We start from the raw sequence: 25,944 nt of genomic DNA, 5'->3' as shown, positions 1-25,944 counted from the left end.
ACCAAGAAATAAAATAGTCATTGCAAAAGTTCATATAAGAAACTGGAAATAATTTAACTTAAAACTAAAACAGGCTGGATGCAGTGGCTCATGCCTGTAATCCCAGCACTTTGGCAGGCCAAGGCTGGCTGATCACCTGAGGTCGGGAGTTTGAGACCAGCCTGAACAACATGGAGAATCCCTGTCTCTACTAAAAATACAAAATTGGCCCGGCATGATGGCACATGCCTATAATCCCAGCTACTCAGGAGTCTGAGTCAGGAGAATCACTTGAACCTGGAAGCAGAGGTTGCAGTGAGCTGAGATCACACCATTACACTCCAGCCTGGGCAACAACAGCAAACCTCCATCTCAAAAAAAAAAAAAAAAAAATCTAAAACAAACAGTTCAAGAATTCAAAAGTATCCAGGCACAAAAATAAAATAATACACAGACTTTAATAACCTTCATACATTGAAATTATTAGAAGATATGATGAAATAAGAGATATCACATAAAGTAACAACCAAAAACAAGGTACATAAATAAATTTAACAAAAATATGAGCAATTTGTTAAAAATACTTTGTAGCACAAAAACATGAAAAAAAAATCCCATGTTCTTAGAATCACAAAGCTACTAAGCCCTCCTGACTTAACTATAAATTGAAGGTGATCTAAATAAAAGGACAAGTGGTATTCTATTTGGAGCAAAATAAAATCACTCTAAACTTCGTGTGAAAAAACAGGAAAGCAAAAATAACCTTGAATATTAAGGGGCAAAAATGAGGGTGGAGGATTAGACCAAACAAAAACTGAAGTTTATTATATAGCTACAGTAATTTGAACATTATATAGCCACAGTTATTTGAATATTATATAGCCACAATAATTTGCTTAAATAGTAGTTTGATGCCCTTTCCATCCACTCTAATTCAGTATTTCAATCGTCTCCAACTTTGTCTAATATGGAATTGGCTTTTCCGTTTGTCCCTCTTGTTTTTCCTTCTTGTCTCAAGTGATTTATGTAAAGAGAGAGGGCACATAGCAGCTAAATGCTGTCATCTCCAAACTGGAAGTTTCTATTTCCTTTTGTGCCTTTTGAACTTTCCACCACATACATATATCACCTGTTAAAAATAAGTAGGAATGATTTTTTTAAAACAAAATAAGGAAACATCAAATATTTAGCTTTGGTTATTTAGCCTTTCTAAAACATTTTTGATCTAACAAAGTTCTGAGGTTTCAGAGAGATGACTACAAAAGGCAAGGAGAGGCTTGGTCATTCTTGTTTTTGCCTTAACAAAAATGAAAACGAAACAAAAATGGTCCAGACTTCACCACTAAACAATTAATCCATGTAACCAAAACCCACTTGTACCCACTAAGCTACTGAAAGAAAAAAAAAAAAAAAAAAGGAAAGGAAAAGGGAGTCTTCAGTTTTTTCAGCTGATTCATGTTCTGAGCAGAAGATGTCAGTAAGAATGGGTTCTGCTGTTAAGTGTTTGAGCCTCAATGAAACACTGTCTCTGCAGTTTATGACTCCGTGGAGGAACTTAAACATAAATGTTTGCCCTATGTATATGTCTGCTGAGCATAAAACATAAGTTACTATTTTAAATTCTTTTCATGATGTATCATTGTTATGTGTTCACTATTTACAGCAATTGTTCATGGTTTTTCAGATTTACTCAATACTGAGTCCACAATGTGAAATGCAAACCTTAATTTTACTATTATTGCTTTAGAAACTTTATTCGGATTCCTGTTTGCCTAGTTCATTTACTACTGGGGCTTCCCTCAATACCTACTGGTGAAATTGAGAAGTTGCCCTTTTAAATGCTTAACTTTTGGAAGAAAATCTATGGTCCAGTAAGATACACAGTGAAGTGGTAAGTTGCAGTGGCCTGCTCCATACTTTCTTAATATTTGGCTTAGTTGCTTCAGAAATAATAAGATATTTGCTTTGTACTGACATAAAGACAAGATGTTATGGATCCAGCATTTCATAGATTGCTATTTTCTGGGGAAATATGCCTTGAAGACTTCTTAAGTCAAAGTTAAAATATAATTGATAGAATGCAGCAGTTTCAATCAAAGAATGAGTATTATAACCTGGATTGCAAATCAGAAAAGCAAAGTTGAATAAAATTTGCTTTGAATGTATAAATTTTTCAATTGTTCTCTCTTAATCCTCAAATAAACATGGAGTCCAGAGTCACACAGGGAAATGGAGTGCAAGATGGGGTTCACAGATACAGTTCTTTTTATTCCTTCTCAAATGCTGAAGGCCCTAGATTTGATGTTGCAGTTAAGGACTAAAGAAAAGGCAGATGAGATGGCATCTCATCTCCTTTGCATTCTATACTGCAATTACTTCCAGATAGTAGCCCATGGCTGAGCTTAGTGGCTCATGCCTGTCCGGTCAGTACTTTGGGAGACTGAGGTAGGAGGGCTGCTTGAGCCCAGGAGTGTGAGACCAGCCTGGGAAACATGGAGAGGCCCTGCCTCTATTATATATATTTTTTCAAATGTTAAAAGAGTTCACAACTTATTAATTGAAAGCAGGTGGCATGTCAGAAATGGCTGTATTTGGTCGGGTATGGTGGCTCACGCCTATAATCCCAGAACTTTGGAAGGCCAGGTTGAGAGGATCACCTGAGGTTAGGAGTTCGAGACCAGCTTGGCCAACATGGTGAAATCTTGATTCTACTAAAAATACAAAAATTAGCCTGGTGTGGTGGCCTGCTCCTGTAATCCCAGCTACTTGGGAGGCTGAGGCAGGAATAATTGCTTGAACCCGGGAGGTGGAGATTGCAGTGAGCTGAGATCATACCATGGCACTCTAGCCTGGGCACTAAGAACAAAACTCCATCTAAAAAAAAAGAAAGGCTACATTCTTCATAACTGGAAAAAAAATTAAAAAGAAAAGAAAGAAAAACCACCAGAGCTAATAAATATTGGATTTACTTCAAGATTTCCAGGTGCCAGGGTTTTAGATAACTGTCTTCCTTTATTCCTGATTCCTTCAGCAAACATCTTTTGAGCTTCCACCATGTAGAACTGCCTACAAAGTGCAGGAGACCAGATGATTAAATGCATCATTGTTCTTGCCTACTAAGTATCACACAGCCTGGTGCTGGAGACAAACATGGTATCACTTCATAAAGGAAGAACTAGTGATTTGTCTTAGGACCCCACAAAGTGTGTCTGTATGGAGGAGGGCAGCTATGATGGAATCTGCTTGGGGGTGATTAAGAAAGGCATCCCAAAAAATTAAACATAAGCTGGATTTAGAAGACATAGACATATGATATCAAGAAACATTTTGGGCCAAGGCTAAACAACTACACAGAGAACTCTTTGATTGTCCAATTAGGCAGTGACACAAGAGCGTGTGCAGAAGTGAGTGGGACAAAATCAGCCTGAGATCTCCAGCCAGGCCTGTACAATCTTGTGGCAGAAAGTGAAGGGAGCCCATGGGGTCTGATTTTCTTTCTCTCCCCTGCAAGGCAGAGAGGAAAACAGCAGGGTTTCTTTATTCCCCCAATTAGTGGTAATGGTATTGCTGAAACTCTTTGACACGTGCCTACTACACTAGCCTAGAGTTACATCAGTTTTAACTTCTGGTAATAATATCAGCAAGAGACAGAGGGAGAGAGAAAGAAAAAAAAGAGAGTATTTCTTTGACTATTCTTTAATCACCACCTACAATACAAATCTTGGGGGAGCTTTAGCATTTGATGAGAAATCTGCAGATTCAGAAATGCTATATCTGCAAATTTAATCGTGTACTCAGTTTTGTTGTGTGACTCTGGGCCTCACACATACTTGGTAATTATAAAGCAGCAACTGAAAAACCTATAAACTCAGAGAAAATTTCATCCACTTTTAATTTTCTGATTTTCAGTCTACATCACAATATTCGCTCTTTGGTTAAAAATGTTGTATTCTACAAATTATATTTTTGCAGATTATCTTTTTTAAAACATGCATTCAGCATTTTCATCTTAGAAGCTCAACATTAATTAATACCATTTCTGCAAACCCTAACTTTGTTCACCAATTCTCAAAATATGTAAATCCACTGTTCATGGCAAATTTACTTTATCAAGTATCCATGGTATGTGAGTGTGTTTGTGTGTATGTGTATAGGTTGTACATTGTATTTCACTGTCATTCTTCTTGGCACCCAGAAAAGGAATTGTTTGCACATAGTAGGAATTTAATAAGTTGAAAATATGAAGGACATGGTATTCCCGCTAAAAGGATGTAATCATATTGAATTAAATGTAAATAATCATCTGGATCTACAGTTAGCCATCCAGAGTAGACACCCAGATGTTATCAACCTACCACCTGCAATGAAGAGAAAGTGCAGGGCCGGTGGGGGGGAGGGTGGCGGGGGCGGAATTTAAATCAGTTTCCACATTTTTAAGACAAGAATTAAAATAGAAATGTATTTTGTCAGTCTGAGGAAAATGTCATTTTGAAAGCCATAATTGTGAACTTCATTTTCCCAACAAGTTATGGTGGACATCCACAAACAGCTGCTTGTGGCTTCTTTGAGCATAGGGACAACACAAGAAAGAAACAAGCTAACAGTGTAGAGTCTGTCCCAGGTACTCTAGCCAGCACCTCCAGGAAACCTGGAAACCAGCTTACTTTTGAAAGTCCAGCTAAGTGACTGCTTCAGAAGTGATTAGAGATGGCCAATAATTGTCTCTCAGGAGTTCTGCTGAACTCAGCTAATGCGATGTTGCTTGGAATTTAAATCAAATTGTATTCTGTCCATTAGGAGATAAAGAAGCAAATGTATCTTAAACCTGTCTTGTCTCCCTCCTCTCATCACTCTCTCTACTATCTTGGCCAAGATTTTCCTTTAAGATAATGGGAAAAGAGTCAGCATTTATTGCTTCAGGGGCTGAGTTCAGAAAAAACTTCTTTTCTTTTGTCCACTGGGATGGCTTTCATGTTTGGAAAGAACTCTTGAAAATGCAGAATTAGCCCATCTGTTCCATTTTCATTTTCCTGTGGAGACTCTGCTTATTCTGTCTTTCATAGACTGGTTCCAAACTATCCTCATGGTATAACCATTGTCATCTCCCAAATCTCTAGTTACATACTTCCCTGTTCAATGAAATGCTACGGAAACAATAGGAAAAATCTAAAACTGTAAAACTGACCACTTTCACTTGCTTTTTTGTTCTATAATGCAGTTGTTATGGAAATGATCCAGAAGGGCTGGACTCCCGGCTAAACCCCACTTTTAAGACTGGAACCACGGCCCTAAGTGAAAACAGCTGACCCCGTTTTTCTGCCCAAATGTTGCCTTTTTGGCCTGCTCACCCCATCTGGTACCCATAAAAGACTTCACCTGGTAGAGAAATCCGAGTGGCTGAGCATGGAGGATACAAGAGGCTAAGTGTTGAAGGCTACAGATAGATGAGACTAACTTCGGAAGATGCAGCCTCAGAAAGTGGCCCAATGGGAAATAGCCAGGCTTCAGGGAAAGATGGCCCTCCCTTCCCCTTTCCAGCCTCCCTTTCTGCTGAGAGCCACCCACCACTCAATAAAGACTTCCACATTCATCACGTCTCAAACGTTTGTGTGACCTAAATCTTCCTGGATGCCTGACAAGAACTCAGGTGCCAGGAGGGCAGGGGTTGCTGCCCAGACCCTCCACTGAGCTGGTTGACACTTGGCCATCCCTAAATGGTAGAGCTGAAAGAGCATTGGTTGTAACACACTTGAAGGCTGCCATGGGGTCCACACAGAGCCTGCTCCCACCAGAGGAGCCACTCACTTGTTCTAGCATTCATTCCCTCCGGTTCCTGCCATCCCTCATTCACATACTCCCTTCTGTGAGGAATGGCCAGCAGGGGGCTGTGATATGAGCCAATACAGTTCCGGCCTGTGAAGGGGTCAAGGGAACTATCCCATCTCAGTACAGTATTACATAGTTACTTCTTAGTTAAGACAGTCTGGAAATTTGTAACTAATTGTAACTAATTTCCAGACTGTCTTAACTAAGAGGAAAATGACATTGTTTTCCATGCCAATTAGAATAAGAAACGCTTGCAAAGAATGCCAGCAAAAACAAGGAGTCAAGAAATAGTGTTGACTGGGTGTGGTGGCTCATATCTGTAATCCCTGTACTTTTGAGAACCAAGGTGGGAAGATCCCTTGTTGCCCGCTCCTGGGCAACATAGCAAGACCTTGTCTCAAAAAAAAAAAAAAAATTAGCCAAGCATTTGGCTAATTTTGGAAATGATCCAGAAGAGTTGGACTCCCGGCTAAACCCCACTTTTAAGACTGGAACCATGGCCCTAAGTGAAAACAGCTGACCCTGTTTTTCTGCCCAAATGTTGCCTTTTTGGATCACCTGAGCCCAGGATGGGGGTGGTTGGGGTGACTCAAGGCTGCAGTGAGTGAGCAATGATTACACTGTTGCACTCCAGCCTGGGTGACAGAGTGAGACCCTGTCTCAAATAATTAATTAATTAATTAATTAAATTAAATCTTAAAACCTTTACAAATGCCTTCATAAAAATGTAACTTTCTTACAGCAGAGTCCATCTAAAGAGTACGTGTATGGGTGTGATGGCTTACGCCTGTAATCCCAGCACTTTGGACAAATCACCTGAGGTCAAGAGACCAAACTGGCCAACAAGGAGAAACCCATCTCTACTAAAAATACAAAAATTGGGCTGGCTTGGTGTTGCATGCCTGCAATCCCAGCTACTAGGGAGGCTGAGGCAGGAGAATTGCTTGAATCTGGGAGGCAGAGGTTGCAGTGAGCCAAGATCGAGCCATTGCCCTCCAGCCTGGGCAACAAGAGTGAGACTCTGTCTCAAATCATCATCATCTTCATCTCAAGAATTTAAAAGTTGTTACCTCTAATAAATGATATCTCTGCCCTCATGTGTAAAATTATGTTTATTTATTTGAATATTTTGTTTAAAAATACTTCTCTACCTGTTGTAGCATATATAGACCAAGTAACTTAGTAATAAAGCATTATTTTAGAAACTCAATTTGGGAAATTTCCAGTAGTATGAAACTCAATTTGGGAAATTTCCTGTTACAGCTATATTTATTGCTTGCTTAGTGTGTGGAAGATCTTGTCCTAGACATTGTACTTGTATTAACTGCTTTATTTTCATATCAACTTTCTAAAGTACATGTAATTATTTGATCCATTTTATAGATGAATAATTTGAGACACAAAAGGGTTAAATAATCCACAAAAGCTCTCATGGACAGCAAGTGGCAACACCGGACTGAGTCCTAATTTCTCCAGCCTCAGCCTGTGCTCTGATCCACTCTAATATACAGTGTTCTCTGCGCAGCCTTGCTAAGGAGTGACCTGCAGTCATTACCATTTGTTGGCTCTTTAGAATGACGTAAGGAATGCCTCTGATGAGGAGGCTAATTGTCCTAGGACTCTGCATTTCTACTACCAGCAAAATATATAGACACTGTTTTTTGTTTATCAAAGTGCATGAGGTTTCTAACTCTTTATTTTGCTTTGGGAATATATTTTTCTAAAAAAAAAAATCCATTAAATTGTCACATAAAGGAGAAAAAATTTTAATGTCAAAATGTTGAGAAGATATCAAACTAGATTTAGCTTTATGGCAATTTTACTACATTGTCTTTTTATTTCTCTTTCTGCTGTGGACTAGAAAAAAAAACAGTTGTCACAATTTAACGTTGGTCCATAAACTCATTCTCAAAAACTTCTGATCTAGAGTATATTGTCCACATTGTTTTTGCTCTCTTCCTCCTTCATTTTTTTTTTTTTTTTTTTTGAGACAGAGTCTCGGTGTGTTGCCAGGCACCAGGCTGGAGTGCAGTGGCGTGATCTCGGCTCACTGCAACCTCCGCCTCCCGGATTCAAGCAATTCTCCTGCCTCAGCCACCCGAGTAGCTGGGACTACAGGCATGCACCACCATGCCTAGCTAATTTTGTATTTTTTTAGTAGAGACGGAGTTTCACCATGTTGGCCAGGATGGTCTTGATCTCTTGACCTCATGATCCACCTGCCTTGGCCTCCCAAAGTGCTGGGATTACAGGCATGAGCCACCACGCCCAGCCTCTCTTCCTTCTTCTTAATCTTTTTCCCTTCGTCCTTCTTTCACCTTTCTCCTTCTCCTTCACTTCCTTTTCCTTACTTGTCCTCCAGTGGTAGTCATCACGGATTTAGTCAAATAGAAGCCAACAGGAAGAAACAAAGGATCAAGAATTAGAAAACCTACATGTATAATAACGATTCTGTGGATATTTAAAAATTAATAATAGTGGGTGGTTATCATTAACCCAGTACCGTCCCTCACTCCTGAATCAATATATCCAATTTTCTCACATCCCTGTGATGTTTTTTGGGCTCCCTCTTTTTGCTTTATCTTTCTATGTGCAGGATTCCTTCCTGTGCTTTCCAAACTCATCCCAGTCTCCAAAGCCCTTTTCTGATATCAGTTTCTTCATGAAAATGTCACCATCTGTAGCACACCCTGCCACTGCCTCCTGTTTCCCTTCTACCCTGACCCTCCTTGCTCCTCATATATAGTAAATCTAAAGCATATTCCACAGCATTTTCCTAGAGCTTCCTAGTGAGATTAAAAACGCATGCTTTATCAATACCTTTCCTCTCATGCCTCAGTGTTTCCTGGGAGTGCTTTCCCAATAAACCACTTGCACTTAGATCCTCATCTCAGAATTCGCTTCTAGGAAAATTAACTCAGATAGTATCTGTATTAGTCAGCTTCCATGCTACTAATAAAGACATATCTGAGACTGGGAAGAAAAAGAGGTTTAGTTGAACTTATAGTTCCATATGGCTGGGGAGACCTCAGAATCATGGCGGAAGGTGAAAGGCACTTGTTATATGGTGGCAGCAAGAGAAAATGAGGAAGAAGCAAAAGCTGAAACCCCTGACAAACCCATCAGATCTCATGAGCCTTATTCACTATCACAGGAATGATTGGCCCCCATGATTCAATTACCTCCCACTGGGTCCCTCCCATAACACTTGAGAATTCTGGGAGATTCAATTCAAGTTAAGATTTGGGTGGGGACACAGCCAAACTGTATCAGTATCTTAATTGACATCAGTGTCCTGGTAGTCTCCTGACAGTGAATGACATCTTCTATTACTAAAATATGTCCCTCCAAAATGAGTGTCATAGCAAAAGAACTTTGTAAAATAAAAAAAACTGCTCTTCTAGGGGAGTTGAATAGAGGTCCACAAAACAGGCTGGGGTTCACCCTTTAACTACCTACAAATCACTCCTCTTTGCTGAGTAACTTACCATTGCCTCTTGATTTTGTTTCATTTTAGGCATTACACAGAAAAGTAATTTGAGAACCTTGAGCTTAGACCCTTGGCTGGTGTGAAACACTCTAGCTGTACTAAGATGGTCCTCAATAGTCAACAAGCACTTCTGAAAGCCTGGTAGGTGTGCCTTTCAATAAATCCTCAAACCTTCTCTAATTCTGTCTGGAAGGATTCATTAAAGGCCTTTCTTATGTCTTGACTAATTGCCCTTCAAGAATAAATTTTCATGACAGATAGAAGCCATTTTTATCTACAACATCAATTTTTCAGCATTAAATGAACAAAATGAATGTCCCATTTCTGGACCTACCCAGTTATGCAAGAACTTAACATTCACTAATGCTTTGTGAATAGAATGTTTAAGGTCTTCTGCCCATGTGAAATGGAATCCCTCCATTAAAATTGCACCTTGAATTGCTAAGTTTGAAAAGGTCATACAATATCTCATTTTCTTTGGTTTTTGAACTGCATAAAATTAATCTGAGATAGTTCAATTTGAGTAGAGAATTTCCAAAACTGCCCAAAAGACAAAAATCTATTTGAAACAAACAAACAAACAAGCAAACAAAAAACAGCTAAGTGGGAAAGGGTCAAGTTGTCTTCCCTTTTCCCTTGGCCAGTATCATTCAGTTTGGATTATCATCTATAATTTCTAAAATATAACTCACTTCATATCCCTTAGAGACTAACATCCTTATTAAAAGCAGAGCATTCCTTGCCATTCTTTCCATTATACTGACCACTGAGCAATTCATTAACAATTGATCTGCATCTCTAAAAAAAAAAAAAAACAACAACAACAAACAAACAAAGAAACACCAGGTCAATAGGAAGTCAATCTGTTGAGAAGGAATAGAGGAAAATATGTGATGCAACAAGGCATATCTGTAATAAGACTGGAGGGATGCAGGCAAAGGAAAGAACACTGACATGGCCCATACAAAAATTCAATTTTTGAAGTCAGACAAACAGACTAGAGTTTAATACAGACAAATCTTTATGCTAGAAAAGTTTATCAGCCACCTACTCCTGATTTAGTCCTTGTGATTTCTCATTTGTATAGTGTTTTGAATGGAAATTCACAGGTTTCAATGTTAAGGAGTTACTAAAGAACAATTGAGGACTACATAACTGAAAATGGGGTGGTAAAAAGAATGGTTAAACTATTTCTTCAAGCCTTAGTAAACCATATCCCATAAGTATTCTAAATTCAAATTGGTCACTGATGACAAATAAGTAATATTTTCAAACAAGTTTTGTTCTCCTTTCTAAAACTCTAACATTTGAGATCGTTATTAGCTAAAATAGATTCTGTGTCTCAAGGTGAAATTACCTTCTGTTAGCCATCATCTGCAGTTGTCTGAAGAAAACAAACCAGTTAAATCTATGACGAGTTACCAGCCAGAATGTGTTGTAATAATCAGTTTTTTGATAAAATCAACTAAGTGTATGGCATTTTAATTACTATCTCTAATCCTTATGGCAACCAGGCAAATGGGCATTATGATTACTCTGTCTTAGACAGAAACCAAGATTCAAAGAAGCTACATGTGCCCCACATCGAATAGCTAATAAATCCTAAAGTTACTTTATGAAGTCAAGTCTTAGCTGTTGCAAAACTCATGCTCAATCTACTACTAACCTATAGTTGTCTAACTTTAATTTATAATATACAATAAAAACTTACCTGGAACCCTAATAAGTAAAGCAGACAAAAGAAAAGAGGCTCTGGTTGAATTGGGAGGTGAAAGCCTGGAGCCTCACTACTTAGATTCCTTCTCCTTTTCCCAACCCTCTCTGTAGCAGCCCCTGGTACGACAGAGAAGCTTTGTAGGAAACCCTATAGTTGGCCTTCTTTTGGGGCTCTGAGGAACCCCTGTATTAGGCCTTCAATCCTAGCAACATCTTGCTCCAGAAACACAAGCATTTGTATGTATATCAGGGGTGAGTCACAAACTCAGAGGCTTACAGTGTTCCCAACACAGTTCTGCTGCACCTTCGGAGTGACGGAAGTTTCTTCACATTCCCTAGCCATGAGCTTTAAAGTTATAGGTCTCTGAACCAATGGGGTTATTTTTTATTGAATTTTAATTTCTGAATCTAAATTTGAAACTCAGAATATTGAGGAATTATACTAATGAAAGGCCATGGAAACATATGATAGTCAATAAAAAGATCTTAAAACTTAATAAACATGGTACATAACCTATAAAGTTGACATTCTGCATTTTTGTACACTGTAAACCCATACATGGTATATGTGCTATGTATATTTCAAAGTATAGTATGTATGTACCCAAATGTAAAAAGTGAAATTAAATTTCTCTAATATTTCTGTATGTATTAAATGTGTGCGTGTGTGTGTGTGTGTGTGTGTGTGTGTGTGTGTGTGTGTGTGTGTGTTTTAAAGAAATTATCTGCTAAGGAATTCTCCCCTGGCAATGCTGCTCAGAGAAGAATGATATTATTTTAAATTCTTCTCTCATTAAAAGAAAAAAGGGTTTGCTTCTTCAGAGTTTGTGTGTATTTATACCAGAACTTAACTGGCATTTTCATTGTGGTGTTTATGAATCATAATGCAGTTCCACTGCAGTTTCTGACATACTCATTAATTTGTTCCCAGCGGCAGTTCATTACCAACATCACAAGCAAAACATGCGCTCTCCCTGGGCACTGAGGGTCCACCGGAAATTAAGCAGACAGGGCTGCAAAGCACCTCAGAGTGAAGCCAGCCAGCTTCATCTCTGGCAGCAGGCTGGAGGCAAGCACAAGGAGGCAGCAGGAATGAAAGGCTTCAGCGCCTTCCCTGGTGCCTCTGTGCCTTTTGAGTTTTCAGCTGACATGGAGCAGTGATTCCCTGAAAAGGATGGGATCTTGTTCCACCAAAGATAAGCCTTCTCTGATCAGCCTGCTCCAGATGGGGTGGAGCAACCACTTCAGCTTTTCAGTGCAGAGAAGACATAGGAAATTTCATTTTTCTTGACTGGGGCTCTGCGCTCTGCACTGACCCTTTCTGGTCAGTGGGGAGCCTAAAGCTCTGAGTTGGAGCACTTTACCAAAATCTTCTCTGAGAGGGGTTAAGTAAGCTAGCAGACTCTGCAAGAACAGAGCCTTGCTGAATTTAGCTTCCCAGAAAGCCCTATTTTAAGGAAATTCAGTATTTTTGCAAGATTCTTGATTGGGGGAAAAATGAGCTGTCTGTTAATGCTTTGTTGTCAGTAGCCTTCCAGGTCCCTGGACCATGACACATCAGCACGGTGCTAAGTAACAGAAGACTCAGGTCCTCACCATGACCCCAAAGCAGCGTGATCTCTGTGCATCTCAGTACATCATTCTCAGCTTCACTTTTCTTGTTCACACCATATAGCTATTTCTATCAGCTCCACATGATGGGCAAGGTCATTGGGAACTGTAGATTAGATAAGGCATGGGAATGGCTTGGCAGGTTCACCTGGGACATCACATGGTGAGGCACAGAGATCAGAGGATTTGGGTTCAAATCATAGCTCTGCCGAGCTGAAGAAACCATGTTAGAACTTGACCCTGGTGTTTTAACCTCAAAATCAGAATAAGATTAGGAATAAGAAAAAGACCACATGAGATACTTCTGAGTTTTAAATGAATTATTTGAATGAGGTCAACTTTTGTTCACTTCTAAAGGAAGCTAGAAATGTGAGTTTTGTAATTCATCTAGAGAACTGAGGGAGTGAGACCTTACTGAGCAAGCCTTCTCCAGAGCTCACCCTGAAGTCTGGAGTGCAAAACGTCCACCACTCTCTGATTAATGAACCCTCTGGATATAGATCAGGAGACTAGAAATGTCTGTGAAAGGAGCCCTCCCAGAGACTCAGCCAAAACCTGGAGAGTTGCCCTCAACTTCTCTCTTTCCTCGTATCTGTGCCATCAGCAAATTTGCTCAGCTCCATCATCAGGATGCCCCAAATTAGACCACTTCTCGCTGCCTCCACAGCTTCCGTCCTGGTTCAAGCTCCATAATCTCCCCCTGAACCTCTGAAAGAGCCTCTTAAGCAGACTCCTGCTGCTCCCCGCCCTTGTTTCTCTTGCTTGTTTCTTCAAGCAGCCAAAGGGATCCTTATAAAATGTTAATGGTGATCTCATCAGCCTCTGTTCAAAAAGATGGCTTTAAGCAGAGTAAAATCCGTAATTCTCACCAGGGGGACTTTGGTGACCTCATTCCTCCATGAGGGGATCTGTCTCCACTCTCCTCCTCCATTTTTCTGTTCCAAATGCACTGACCATCTCATCCTACCTGGGAACATGAACACCAGGAATGCTCCTGCCTGGGAAGACTTTTACTCTCTGTTCTTTCTGCCTGAAACATTCTTTCCTGGGAATCCCCATTAATCCATATTTTTTCTTCCCTAGGGTCTGACTTTTCTAGGGTCTCTGTGCAGAGAGACCTATCTTACTACCCTATTTTAAATAACACATGTATATGTACGTACACCCACGTGTATGTACTCTCCATCTCCTTATATGCTTTATTTTTTTATTCACTCATCATCCTCTTCTATATATCCATTCACTTTTCTATTGTCTGTTTCAGACTTCTGCCGCTTATTAGAATATCAGTTTCCTAACAGTACAGATTTGGTCTGTTTGATTCACTCTTCCAGTGCCTAAAATAATGTATGACACATATCAGTTATTTAATAATTGTTTGCAGACAGGACAGCATGAAGGAATTAGATGAGATATTAAAAGAACTGTTTTTGCAGTCATCACAGGGCACCGTAATAAAGCCATTAGAAAAATAATTAATTGATCCTGATGAGGTAACAGGTAGTCATGACTGTAGCTGGCAGGTCCCAGAAGACAGTCACATTAACTATGCTGTCATGAGAATAAGCCTAGGTTGTAAGGCTAAATCCTCTATGATCTTGTATAGAGGTACCCCCCCATAGCAGAAGTCACTCCCTTAATATTCATTATGAAGCAAAGAGGTTAAGTGAATACTTTCTGTGCTACCTGTGTTCTTCTCCATGCTAGCCCTGATATGTTTTCAATATTTCATTCCTCTTGCTCCCTCAACTCTGTCTCAGGCAGCAATTTCATGCCACGCAGAATATGAATCCAACAAGTGAATTTTCATCCAGGGTCCAATTCCCTTACTACTGATGTGGAAAAAATGTAAACAAAGCCACAGTAAAGCCTCCTTTTTGAGGCTGAGAAAAGCTAGATGAAAGGCAAGAGAGACTTAGCAAAACATATTTGGGAGATGGGAAAATAAATAAATATCCTTAACTCATTTTCTTTAAAAGCTGCATAATGTTCAATAGCATGTCTGCACTGGAATGTATTCAATCTTTACCTTGTTGATGCATTTTACAGCTTACTTTTCATTTTCTTCCTCAGCAAAGCTGCAATAAACATTCTCCTCTATATATCATTACCTTCCTGTGTTTTTATTTCTGTAGGCAACATTCCCTAAAGTGAGATGGCATGGACAAAGAATATCAGTATGTTCAATTTTAAATCATATTTCTAGGTAATTTTCCCAAATGTGTTAGCAACCTACTCTCCCACCAGAAATGTTTGGCAGTGGTTCTTCACCTTACTACACTCCTCCCACAAAACAAAGCTAATCTCACCCCATTGGATTGCAATTATGAAGACTGAAAAAATGGTAATTCATTTGTCAGTTGTAATTTCCTGCATATGGTTAAGCATCTTATTGGTCTTATGTATCTTTTTTTAGAATTTTATCAGTTGAAGGAGTTCTTTGAACATCAGTACCAGTCATCTTTATCGTGCCATTTCTGTTGTAGTTATATTAACCATCTATATGGTTTACATTTTCACTTTACTAATGATATATTAAACATTTTTTATATTTAGTCAAATATTTCCATTTTGTGACAGCTTCTGCAATCCCTGCCCTGCTTAAGAATGCCCCGTGACCTTGAGATTATGAAAATATTCCCCTGTAATTTGTTCCAAGATTATTTTTGTTTTTACTTAGCTCTTTTATCTACCTGAAATTTACATATGTATGTGGAATGAGGAAAGGACCTCATGTTTTCTTCCATATAGGTAGCAATTATTTCAGCATGGGATTATTTCTTCCATATAGGTAGCAATTATTTCAACATGGTGTTATTTCTTCCATATAGGTAGCAATTATTTCAGCAATTATTTTAGCATATATACAGGAAACTATTCTGAGTAAAAATGCACTCTTGGTCATATGATAAATTCCCTATACACCTGGATGTAATTTTCCAAATGCTCTAACAGAAGCAGCTTCCTGGAGAGCCATTAAGATTACCTGAAATAAAATGCAATTTGCTGGCAGAACTTGACCAGATGGTGGTCCTTATATTTTGTCAGCCTTCCAAGCAGAAAGTTCTCTGACTTAGTTTTAATGTAATCCAGGCTCTTTGACCAAACACAGCCATTGAGCTTTCACTATGCATCAGAAACTTTTCTAAATACTTTCTACAGATTATTTCTTTCATCCCTGAAATAAATCTTATAAGGCAAGTATTACCTTTAACCCCATTATCTGTATTTAAAAAAACTAAAATTAGGTCAAGGCGTGGTGGCTCATGCCTGTAATCTCAGCACTTTTGGGAAGCCGAGGCAGGCAGTCACTTGAGATCAGGAGCTCCAGACAAGCCTGGCCAAGATGGTGAAAACCCATCTCTACTAAAAACAAAAATTAGCTGGATGTGGTGGCCTGTGGCTATAGTCGTAGCTACTTAGGAGGTGGAGGTCGGAGAATCTCTTGGACCTGGGAGATGGAGATTGGAGTGAGTGCAGTGAGCTGAGATCTCACCATTGCACTCCAGCCTGGGGGACAGAATGAGATTCCATCTTGAAAACAAACAAACAAACCAAGAACAGAAAACCACCACGAACAAACTTAAAATTCATTGCCTAAGTTTACGAAACATGGTCAATGTTGGGGCTGAGATTTCTAGCTTCCAGTGTAACCAGGGTGGCCCCAGGAACTGGATTCTGTTGAGGATGCTTTTTTGTTTTTGTATCTTAAACATTCTACTTATCACAACACAGAAGGTACGCTAGATAGATCTGGAAAAAAACACTTTTTATATTATAGAAACTTATTAGGAAATAATGACTTGAAATGAGTTTGCTTCTTGAAAACCTTGAGTAATTTCAAAATAGTGTAATTTCAGTAGCTGCAAAGGAACAGCTCTAATGAGTTCTGCTCAAGAATCTTCTCACCAGGAAATGATTGAAGACAAGGAGATAGCCTCTCATTAAATCCTTATTAAATATTTTAATCAGGATTACATCACTGTCTCACTCCAAGCACCGGCAATTGCCAGCAGGCTATGGTGCTGAAATTCATTAAACTGACAAGGTGGAAAGGTCTGGACTGCCGGAGGGGTCGTCTCTGTGCCCCGGGGAGACTCATTTGGTGAAGATGTGACTCCCTCATTTCTCAATAGCGATCTCCCTTTTTGGTTTATTGCTATGCATCCCTCAAAATCCCAGAAGAAATGGCTTCCATCAATGAGTTTTCAAATGTCTGCACTGTGGCTGGGAGCAGAAAGCCCTATAGGGAGGGAAGGCTGGCTCATCCAAGCAGCCATTTAGCTCCTACAGTGGGATGGAGTCTCCTCCACTTCCCAAGGTCACAGAGGACTCAGCCTGTTCACTCTGCTGGAGCAACTGGCCCTCCCTCACCTTCTCAAGCTTCAGGGAACCTGTTGCATATCTGTAGGGGAGTCCATCCTGCCCCAGTGACAATCACCAAGCCCTGAACTTGAGTCTTCCGTAGTGAACATTACAGCTTTCACTTTACTTAAGAGCTCTATGGAGACCTCCTGGCTGCTATTTTTGTCCATGCAATGTGGACAGGGAAGGGTACTGCAACTTTGGGACACGACACTGGACTCAGGGCTGAGCGACCCTGCCTAAGGCCACAGTCATTAATTCAGGAATTGACGCACACGGGCCAGTCAGAGCCAATGAGAAGCAAAAGGCCTTCTGGATGATCATGTGGTGTAGCAGATCATGTGAGAGGTCATGTGCTCACAGCCTGGAGATCCTCAGTCTGAATTAAAGTCTGTTCTCTGCCACCTGCTAGGCCTGTGGCCTTAGAATATGATTTAGCCTTTCTCTATCTCAGCTCCATCACTTCTAAAACAGAAATAATCTAAGCACACCTCTCACATGGAAGATATAAAAATTAAATAAGTTACTATAAACTGCTTGTATATTATGTAACAAATTAAAAATAAATTCAAATATCAGTTACCATTTCCCCCCTAAGACTTTGAAAAATTTCCTATCCTTTTTCATGGAATTTGTAGCCCAGAAAATATGAAGTCTGGAAATGCCTAGTCATCGTAGGTCTGTTAGGAGAGCAAATGTCTGAAAATAAAGTGAATATGAGAATAGAGAAGAGAAGAGACACGTAGAGAGTGAAAACTGGCCCTGGTTATATTGAGACACAGATCAAGCTGTGCCTAAAACATGCCCTTTTCCATGACACGTGTGTGTGTGTGTGTGTGTGTGTGTGTGTGTGTGTGTATGTGTGTGTGGTCTACATATATGTATATAATTTTTAGAGTAGTTTTAGGTTCACCACAAAACTGAGTAAAAGGTACAGAGATATCAACTGCTGTCCCCACACATAGATAGCTTCCCTCATTATCAACATCACTCTTCAGAGTGGTACAATTTTTACAATTGATGAACCTATAAAGACACATCATTTCATCCAAAGCCCATAGTTTAAATTAAGCTTCACTCTTGGTGTTGTACATTCTGTGGTTTGGACACATTTATAATGACATGTACCCACCATTATAGTATCCTACAAAAGAGTTTCACTGCCCTAAAACATCCTCAGATCTGCATATTCATTCCTCCCTCCCTGAGATCTTTAGCAACTACTGATCTTTTCACTGTCTTCACAGGCTTGCATTTTCCAGAATATCATATAGCTGGCATCATACAGCAAGTTGGCTTTTCAAATTGGCTCCTTTTGCTTAGTAATATGCATTTAGATTTCCTCCATGTCTTTGCCTGGCTTGATAGCTCATTTCTATTTAGTCCTGAATAATATTCCATTGGCTTGATACACCACAGGAAGTGAATGCACTTCCTGAAGGACATCTTGCTTGCTTCCAAATTTGGACAAATATAAATAAGGCTTCTATAAACACCAATGTGCAGGTTCTCATGCAGGCATAATTTTTCAACTCATTTTGGTAAGTACCTAAAAGCACAATTGCTGAATCATTTGACAAGAGTATATTAAGTTTTGTAATTAACCACCAAACTATCTGCCAAAGTACCTATACCATTTTGTATTCTTATCAGCAATGACTGAGAGTTTCTATTGCTTCATGCTCTCACTGGTATTTGTTGTTTTTAGTGTTCTGGCGTTTGGTGAATCTAATAGTTGTGTAGTGGTATCTCATTGTTGTTTCACTTTGCATTTCCCTAACAACATATGATGTAGAGAATCTTTTCATATGTTTATTTGCCATCTGTACATTTTCTTTGGTGAGGTATATTGTCTCTTTTATTAAGCCAGTCTGGTTTGAGTTTTTGGGAATTTGTACTCCAGTGAATCTTAGCTGCTTCTCTCTGTTTGGTGGGGCCTTGAAGAGTTCTGCAATGTTTATGAGGTCTGTATGATGCAATGAACTAAAATTTAGAAAAAGAAAGGATGGTGCTGCTCTTCCACATTTATATTGCTCAAACAAGCATCTGACAACTGGTGCAGGTGGGATATGGGCTTTCAAACACAGAGTTGCCTGGGCCTCCATTATTTTAAGTATGGAAGAATAATATTTCACAGCATCTAAAACTTCTGCATGAATTAGCAGGTGGGTAGAGTTGATGAGCTAAAAAAAACAGCAGCCTACAAGAAATTACAATGCTCTGGGCCTGAACGCTCATTAGTGTAGACCAAAATGACCTGCAGAAGGTGCACAAACATCCAGGCGCCCTCAGAGAATGGAGAGAAAAAGAGGTGGAGGGGCCACCTGTGAGCCAATTCAGGGATCATGGACCAGTAGGACAGGTGTGAGTCCACATGCATTCATTTGCTCAGAAACACAGAGCTTTACTAAAATCCCATCATCAGCCTGCAGAAATTATTCTCATCCCTCTCTTCCTTAGTGAACCACAAATGGTTCTGTTCATAGCCCCTGGACTCATTTTAAATTACACATTTTTTTACTTCTTTTCTTTTTAGTTACTTTGACTAAAAATGTGCATAAGCACACATACATGCACACACACACATACACCCTCATCCTTACTAAACCCGTCAAATATTTTAAGATTACATTTATTCCTCCTTTTGACCCAAGTGTTGTGGTTGTATTTAAGGACGTCCAGGTTGTGTTTAAGGACTTCTTCCAAACCCCCAAAAAGAAAGCTCTGATTTGTAGCATTTGCCAATTTCCATGGTGTTACTACACCAACCATGGTCAGTTTCAAGCTACCAACATAAGTGAACTCAGATTTGGCAAAAGATGTGCAGTAGTACATTATGTCAAATGTTTAATCTGCAGATATGATAGGTGCAAATTACTGCAAGCACACTGATAAGAATGAAATGTAATAAAGCAATTAGAAAGTGATGAGGATTGAGTATTGCACTTGTTTTCAATATTATGAATTTAATTATAAGCTTCTATCATTTAATTTATACTGCCTGTTTCCTTTTAAGACCAGTTCTCAATTTTTTTGGAAATTTGAATTGGCTCTCATTCCTATACACCAACAACAGTCAACCTGGAAGCCAAGTCAGGAATGGAACGCCATTCACATTTGTCACAACAAAGGTAAAATAAAATACCTAGAAATACAGCTAACCAGGGAGGGGAAAGATCCCTACAATGAGAACTATGAAACACTGGTCACAGAATTGGAGATGACAAAAACAAATGAGAAAACATTCTAAGCTCATGAAGAGGAAGAATCGATGTCATTAAAATGGTCATACTGCCCAAAACAATTTATAGATTAAATGCTATTCCTATTAAATTTCCAATGACATTCTTCACAGAGCTAGAAAAAACTATTTAAAAATTCATATAGAAAGAAGAAAGACCGCAAACAGCCACGGTAATCTTAAGCAAAAAGAACAAACCTGGAGGCATCATGCTACCTGACTTCAAACTATACTACAGGGCTACAGTAACCAAAACAACAGGGTACTGGTACAAAAACGGATTCCATACACCAATGGAACAGAATAGAGAGCCCAAAATAAGACCACACACCTACAACCATCTGATCTTCAACAAAGCTGACAAAAACAAGCAATAGGGAAAGGATTCCCTATTTAATAAATGGTGCTGGGATAACTAACTAGTCATATGCAGAAGATTGAAACTGGACCCCTCTCTTATACCACATACAAAAATCAACTCAATTTAGATTTAAAACTTAAATGTAAAACAAAAAACTACAAAAACCCTGGAAAACAGGCTAGTCAATACCATTGTGGACAAAGGAGTGACCAAAGATTTCATGAAGACTCCAAAAGCAATTGCAACAACGGCAAAAATTGACAAAAGGGATCTAAGTAAACCAAAGAGTTTCTGCACAGTAAATGAAACTATCAACAGAGTAAACAGACAACTACAGAATGGGAGAAAATTTTTCCAAACTATACATGTGACAAGGGTCTGACATGCAGCATCTATAAGAAACTTAAATTTACAAGAAAAAAAGAAAAACATTACAAAGTTGGCAAAGGACATGAATAGATACTTCTCAAAAGAAGACATGCATGCAACCAACAAGCGTGTGAAAAAATGCTCAATATCACTTATCATTATAGAAATGCAAATTGAAACTATAGTCAGATACCATCTCATACCAGTAAGAATGGCTAGAATAAAAAAAGTCAAAAAAAAAAATTACAGGTGCTGGCAAGGTGGCAGAGAAAAAGGAACACTTATACACCATTGGTGGAAGTATAAATTAGTTCAACCACTGTGGAAAACGGTCTGATGATCCTTCAAAGACCTGAAGACATAACTACCATTCAACCCAGCAATATCATTACTGAGTATATACCCAAACGAATATAAATCGTTCTATCATAAAGACACACGTACCCATACGTTCATTGTAGCACTATTCACAATAGCAAAGACAGGGAACCAACCTAAATGTCCATTAATGGTAGGCTGGATAAAGAAAATGTGGTATGTATACACTATGTAATACTATGTAGCTGTAAAAAAGAATAAGATAATGTCATCTGCAGGAGCATTGATGGAGCTGGAGGTCATTATCCTTAGCAAGCTAATACAAGAACAGAAAACCAAATACCACATGTTTTCACTTATAAGTGGGAGCTAAATGATGAGAACACATGGATATATAGAGGAGAAAAACAGACACTGGGGTCTTCAAGAAGGTGGAGACTGGGAAGAGAGGGAGGTTCAGATCAAATAACTAATGGGTACTAGGCTTAACATGTGGGTGACAAAATAATCTGTGCAATGAACTCCCATGATATGAGTTTACCTATATAACAAATCTGCACATGTACCTCTGAACTGAAAATAAAACAAAGTTTTTTTTATTTTTTATTACTTTTTTTAAAAATGAGAGTTGGCTCTTGCAACCTAGTACAAGCCGGATACAGCATAAACCACTGTCCCTTCTCTAATGGCACTTACATACTAGAAGAAGATACTGAAAATAAACATATAAACAAAACATTAAGCAATAAGTAAAGCAAAAAGTAATGTAACATAAATGTCTAACAAAATGTCTGATGGTAATTAGTATCATAAAGAAAAGCAAAGTAGAATTAAGGGTATATCAAGCATTAGAAAAAATTGCTTTATTTCTGTAATGTGAATAAGGAAGTCTTCTGACAGAGTGGCTATCTCTCACATAAATTAACTAAAGGAGCAATAAATTAGAAAATCTAGAAAAGTGCATTGCAGGTAGAAAGAACAGTGTATGCATGCCTTGAGGGAGGAGTGAGCTTTATATATTCAGACCACAACGAGAAGGCCAGTGTGGCTAGAGTAAAGTGCATAGGGAAGGACGCTAGGAGAATTAATTGAGAAGACCATCAAGGTGGAGATCATGTAGACCCTTGGAAGTCATGATAAGAATTTTCTCTTCCAATATAAATAGGCTAAAGAGTTATTCAAGATTTTGCTTAAGAAGTGGCATTGTTTGATGTATGTTTTAAAATATTACCCCTAGATACTATATGAGTAGGCTGCAGAAGCACAGTGTGATAGAGATAAAACATTTATGTAAGAATACCAGGAAACACATCATTGTTGAGTCCACACAAGAGATGAGGGTATCCTGGACTGGTTTGGCAGCTGCGCAAATGCAGTAATGTCATTGGGACCCAGATACGTTTTGAAGGCAGAGACTTGCTAACAATTTAGTTTTAAATTGGAAGGTTGTAGAAAAGAGACAAATAAATAATGACTCATAGATTTTTGGTTTAAGCAAATTAGTGAATGTTAATGTTATTTACCAACATAATAAAGATGGAAGAAGAGCAATTTGGGGAGTAGACATGGGAGATACTAAATTGTAAATCACAAACAATTTCTGTTTATCCATGAGACGTATACCTGTAGGTGTTAAGTTGGCAGTTGGAATGAGAAGAGAGAAAAAATTTGGATTTTATTAGCACACGTGGTATTTAAGGTGACAGGGCTGATAAAACCACGTAGAGACTGAATAAAAGCAAAGACAAAAAGAAAGTGCTATGGGACTCCAATATCTAGAGGTCTGAAAAAGAAGGAGTATCCCCACATACATTTTATAAAAGGTGGCCAAAGAGGTAGGAGGAAAACAATCAAAGAGTATTATCCTGGAATCCAAGGCAAGAAAAGTATATCCAGAAGAGGGAATGTGCAACTGTGTCAAAAACTAATGAAGAGTCAAATAGAATGAGGATTGAAATTTTGCTATTTGGTTGCAAGATGGTGGCAGGTATGGACCTTTGCAAGAACAGTTTCTGTGGCATGGTGGGAATGTAGGGCCAACAGGCATGGATTGAGGAGAAAACAGAAAGCTGAGGGTGTGGAAACAGTAAATTTATTTTTATTTTTTTATTTTCTATATCAATAGGTTTTTGTGAGACGTGGTGTTTGGTTACATGCATAAGTATTTTGGTCGTGATTTCTGAGATTTTGGTGCACCCATCTCCAGAGCAGTGTACACTGTATCCAAAGTGTAGCCTTTTATCCCTCACCACACTCCACCGTTTCCCTCGTGTCTCCAAAGTCCACTTTATGATTCTTATGCCTTTGCGTCCTCATAGCTTAGCTCCCACAAGTGAGTGAGAGCATGCAATGTTTGTCTTTCCATTCCTGAGTTACTTTACTTAGAACAATTGTCTCCAATTCTATCCAGATTACTGCAAATGCCATTATTCCTTTTTATGGCTGAGTAGCATTTCATAGTGTATATATATACAGACACACACACACACACACACACACATCACATTTTCTTTATCCATTTGTTGATTAATGAGCATTTGAGCTGGTTTCATATTTTTCAGTTGCAAATTATGCTACTATAAACATACATGTGCAAGTGTATTTTCTGGATGACTTATTTTCCTATGAGTAGATACCTAATAGTGGGATTGCTGGATAAAATGGAAGATCTACTTTTAGTTATTTATGGAATCTCCACATTGTTCTCCATAGTGATTGTACTAAGTTACATTCCCACCAACAGTGTAAAAGTTTTCCCTTTTCACCACATCCATGCCAACATCTAATATATTTTGATTTTTTGATTATAGCCATTCTTGCAGGAGTGAGGTGGCATTGCATTGTGGTTTTGATTTGCATTTCCCTGATTGTTAGTGATGTTGAGCATTTTTCCATATGCTTGTTGCCATTTGTATATCTTCTTTTGAGAATTGTCTATTCATGTCCTTAGCCTACTTTTTGATGTTTTTTTTTTTTTTTTTTTCTTGCTGATTTGTTTGAGCTTGTTGTAGATTCTGGGTATTAGTCCTTTGCCCGATACATAGATGGTGAAGATTTTATCCCACTCTGTGGGTTGTTTGTTAACTCTGATGATTATTTCTTTTGTTCTGTAGAAGCTTTTTAATTTAATTAAATTCCAGCTATTTATCTTTGTTTTTGGGAAATAGTAAATTTAAATAGCTCTTCATGGACTGTTGCTGCAAAGTGAAGCAGGGAAATGGTTGGGAGGAAGGGACTATTTGTGGATTAGGGGAAAGTGTTTTTTGTTTCATTTTTAAGATGCTTAAAGTAAAATGATTGGTGACAGGAATCATCCAAGAAAAGGAGAAACTAATGTTGGGGAAGAGCGAAGGTTTTAAGGATGGAGTTCTTCAGTAAGCAAGAGAACACAGGAGCTGGTACAGAAGAGGAAGTTCCATCCTAAAATAAGAAAGGAACAGTTCATCGATTGGAGCAGAAGAGAAGGTAGTGTACAGCAGCATGGATGTGTGTGGGCTGATAGATTTCCGGGTAGTCAGATAAGATTGTTCTCTTACAACTTTTGTTTTCTCAATGTAACAAGATAAGAGATGAACTGTGAAATAAGAGGTAAAATTTCGGGATGCCTTAAGTGGTAGAATTGAGGGACCTCAGTTTCAACCTTGGCTCTGTGGTTTTCTTTCCTCAGTTTTTCCAATGGCCCTTCGCTTTAAAGGATATTGAATCTTCATTAATTTCTAAAAATAGGGCATCCATTTCTGACTCTTTTTTTAAAACATGGTCTGGTAGCCTGGCATCCCAAAAATTATCAAAATTGTTTTATCATAGTTCTTTCTCTTCTGTAACTGAGATTCAAGTTCCTGAAATTGCAATACTTTTCGACAGTCACTGAATATACATAGCAGGGTATATTTCTACAGTGTTTTGACATTTTGTGAAAAATAAAGACAGGGCCCCTTGCCCTGTCATACTTCAAGTCTAATGGAGGAGAAAATGAGAAAAGATCATAAATGATTATTGTAACATATAGTAAGAAAGGGAGAGTACAAAACAGTTGGTCAAAACACATTGGACTCTTCTATAAGAATAGCTAAAATTAAAAAGGCTGATGATATAAAGAAGAAAAGCAGACATAAACCATACGTAAACAAGTGTGGTTGTGTTTCAATAAAGATTTATTTATAAAAATAGGCTGCAGTCCAGATATGGCTCATGACCCACCTTGCCAAGCCCTCCTCCTGAGCAAGATTGTCCATTAGAAATACAATGTGGGCCACAAATATAATTTTAACTTTCTAGTAGCCACATTTAAATAGTAAAAAGAAATGGATGAAATTAATTTTATTTATATTTAATCCAACATTTCCAAAATATTATTATTTCAACATTATTATATTTGGCCTTGACAACTTTTAATGTGCACTTGAAAGAAAATTGGGTCTTTAGCTATTTTATAAATGATACTCTTTTTATTTCATGTTTTATGCAGGGAATTTCAACATTAGCAGTTAATTCTAATTGAGAAATCTCTATGGATTTTATTCAATATATTCCTATGTACAGAGTACGAGAAGCTTTAGAGACATAATCTCCTGCACATATTGTTCCAAAATATCACAGTGTATAGCAATAAAACTCTATTGAAGGGAACACAAAGTCATTAGGTACTTTAAGCACCTACAGTGAAGT

Source organism: Sapajus apella, unplaced genomic scaffold (genome assembly GCF_009761245.1).
Source record: "Sapajus apella isolate SASKATOON/1434 unplaced genomic scaffold, GSC_monkey_1.0 scaffold33, whole genome shotgun sequence".
Classification (NCBI taxonomy): Eukaryota; Metazoa; Chordata; class Mammalia; order Primates; family Cebidae; genus Sapajus; species Sapajus apella.
This window is presented reverse-complemented; position numbering follows the sequence as displayed.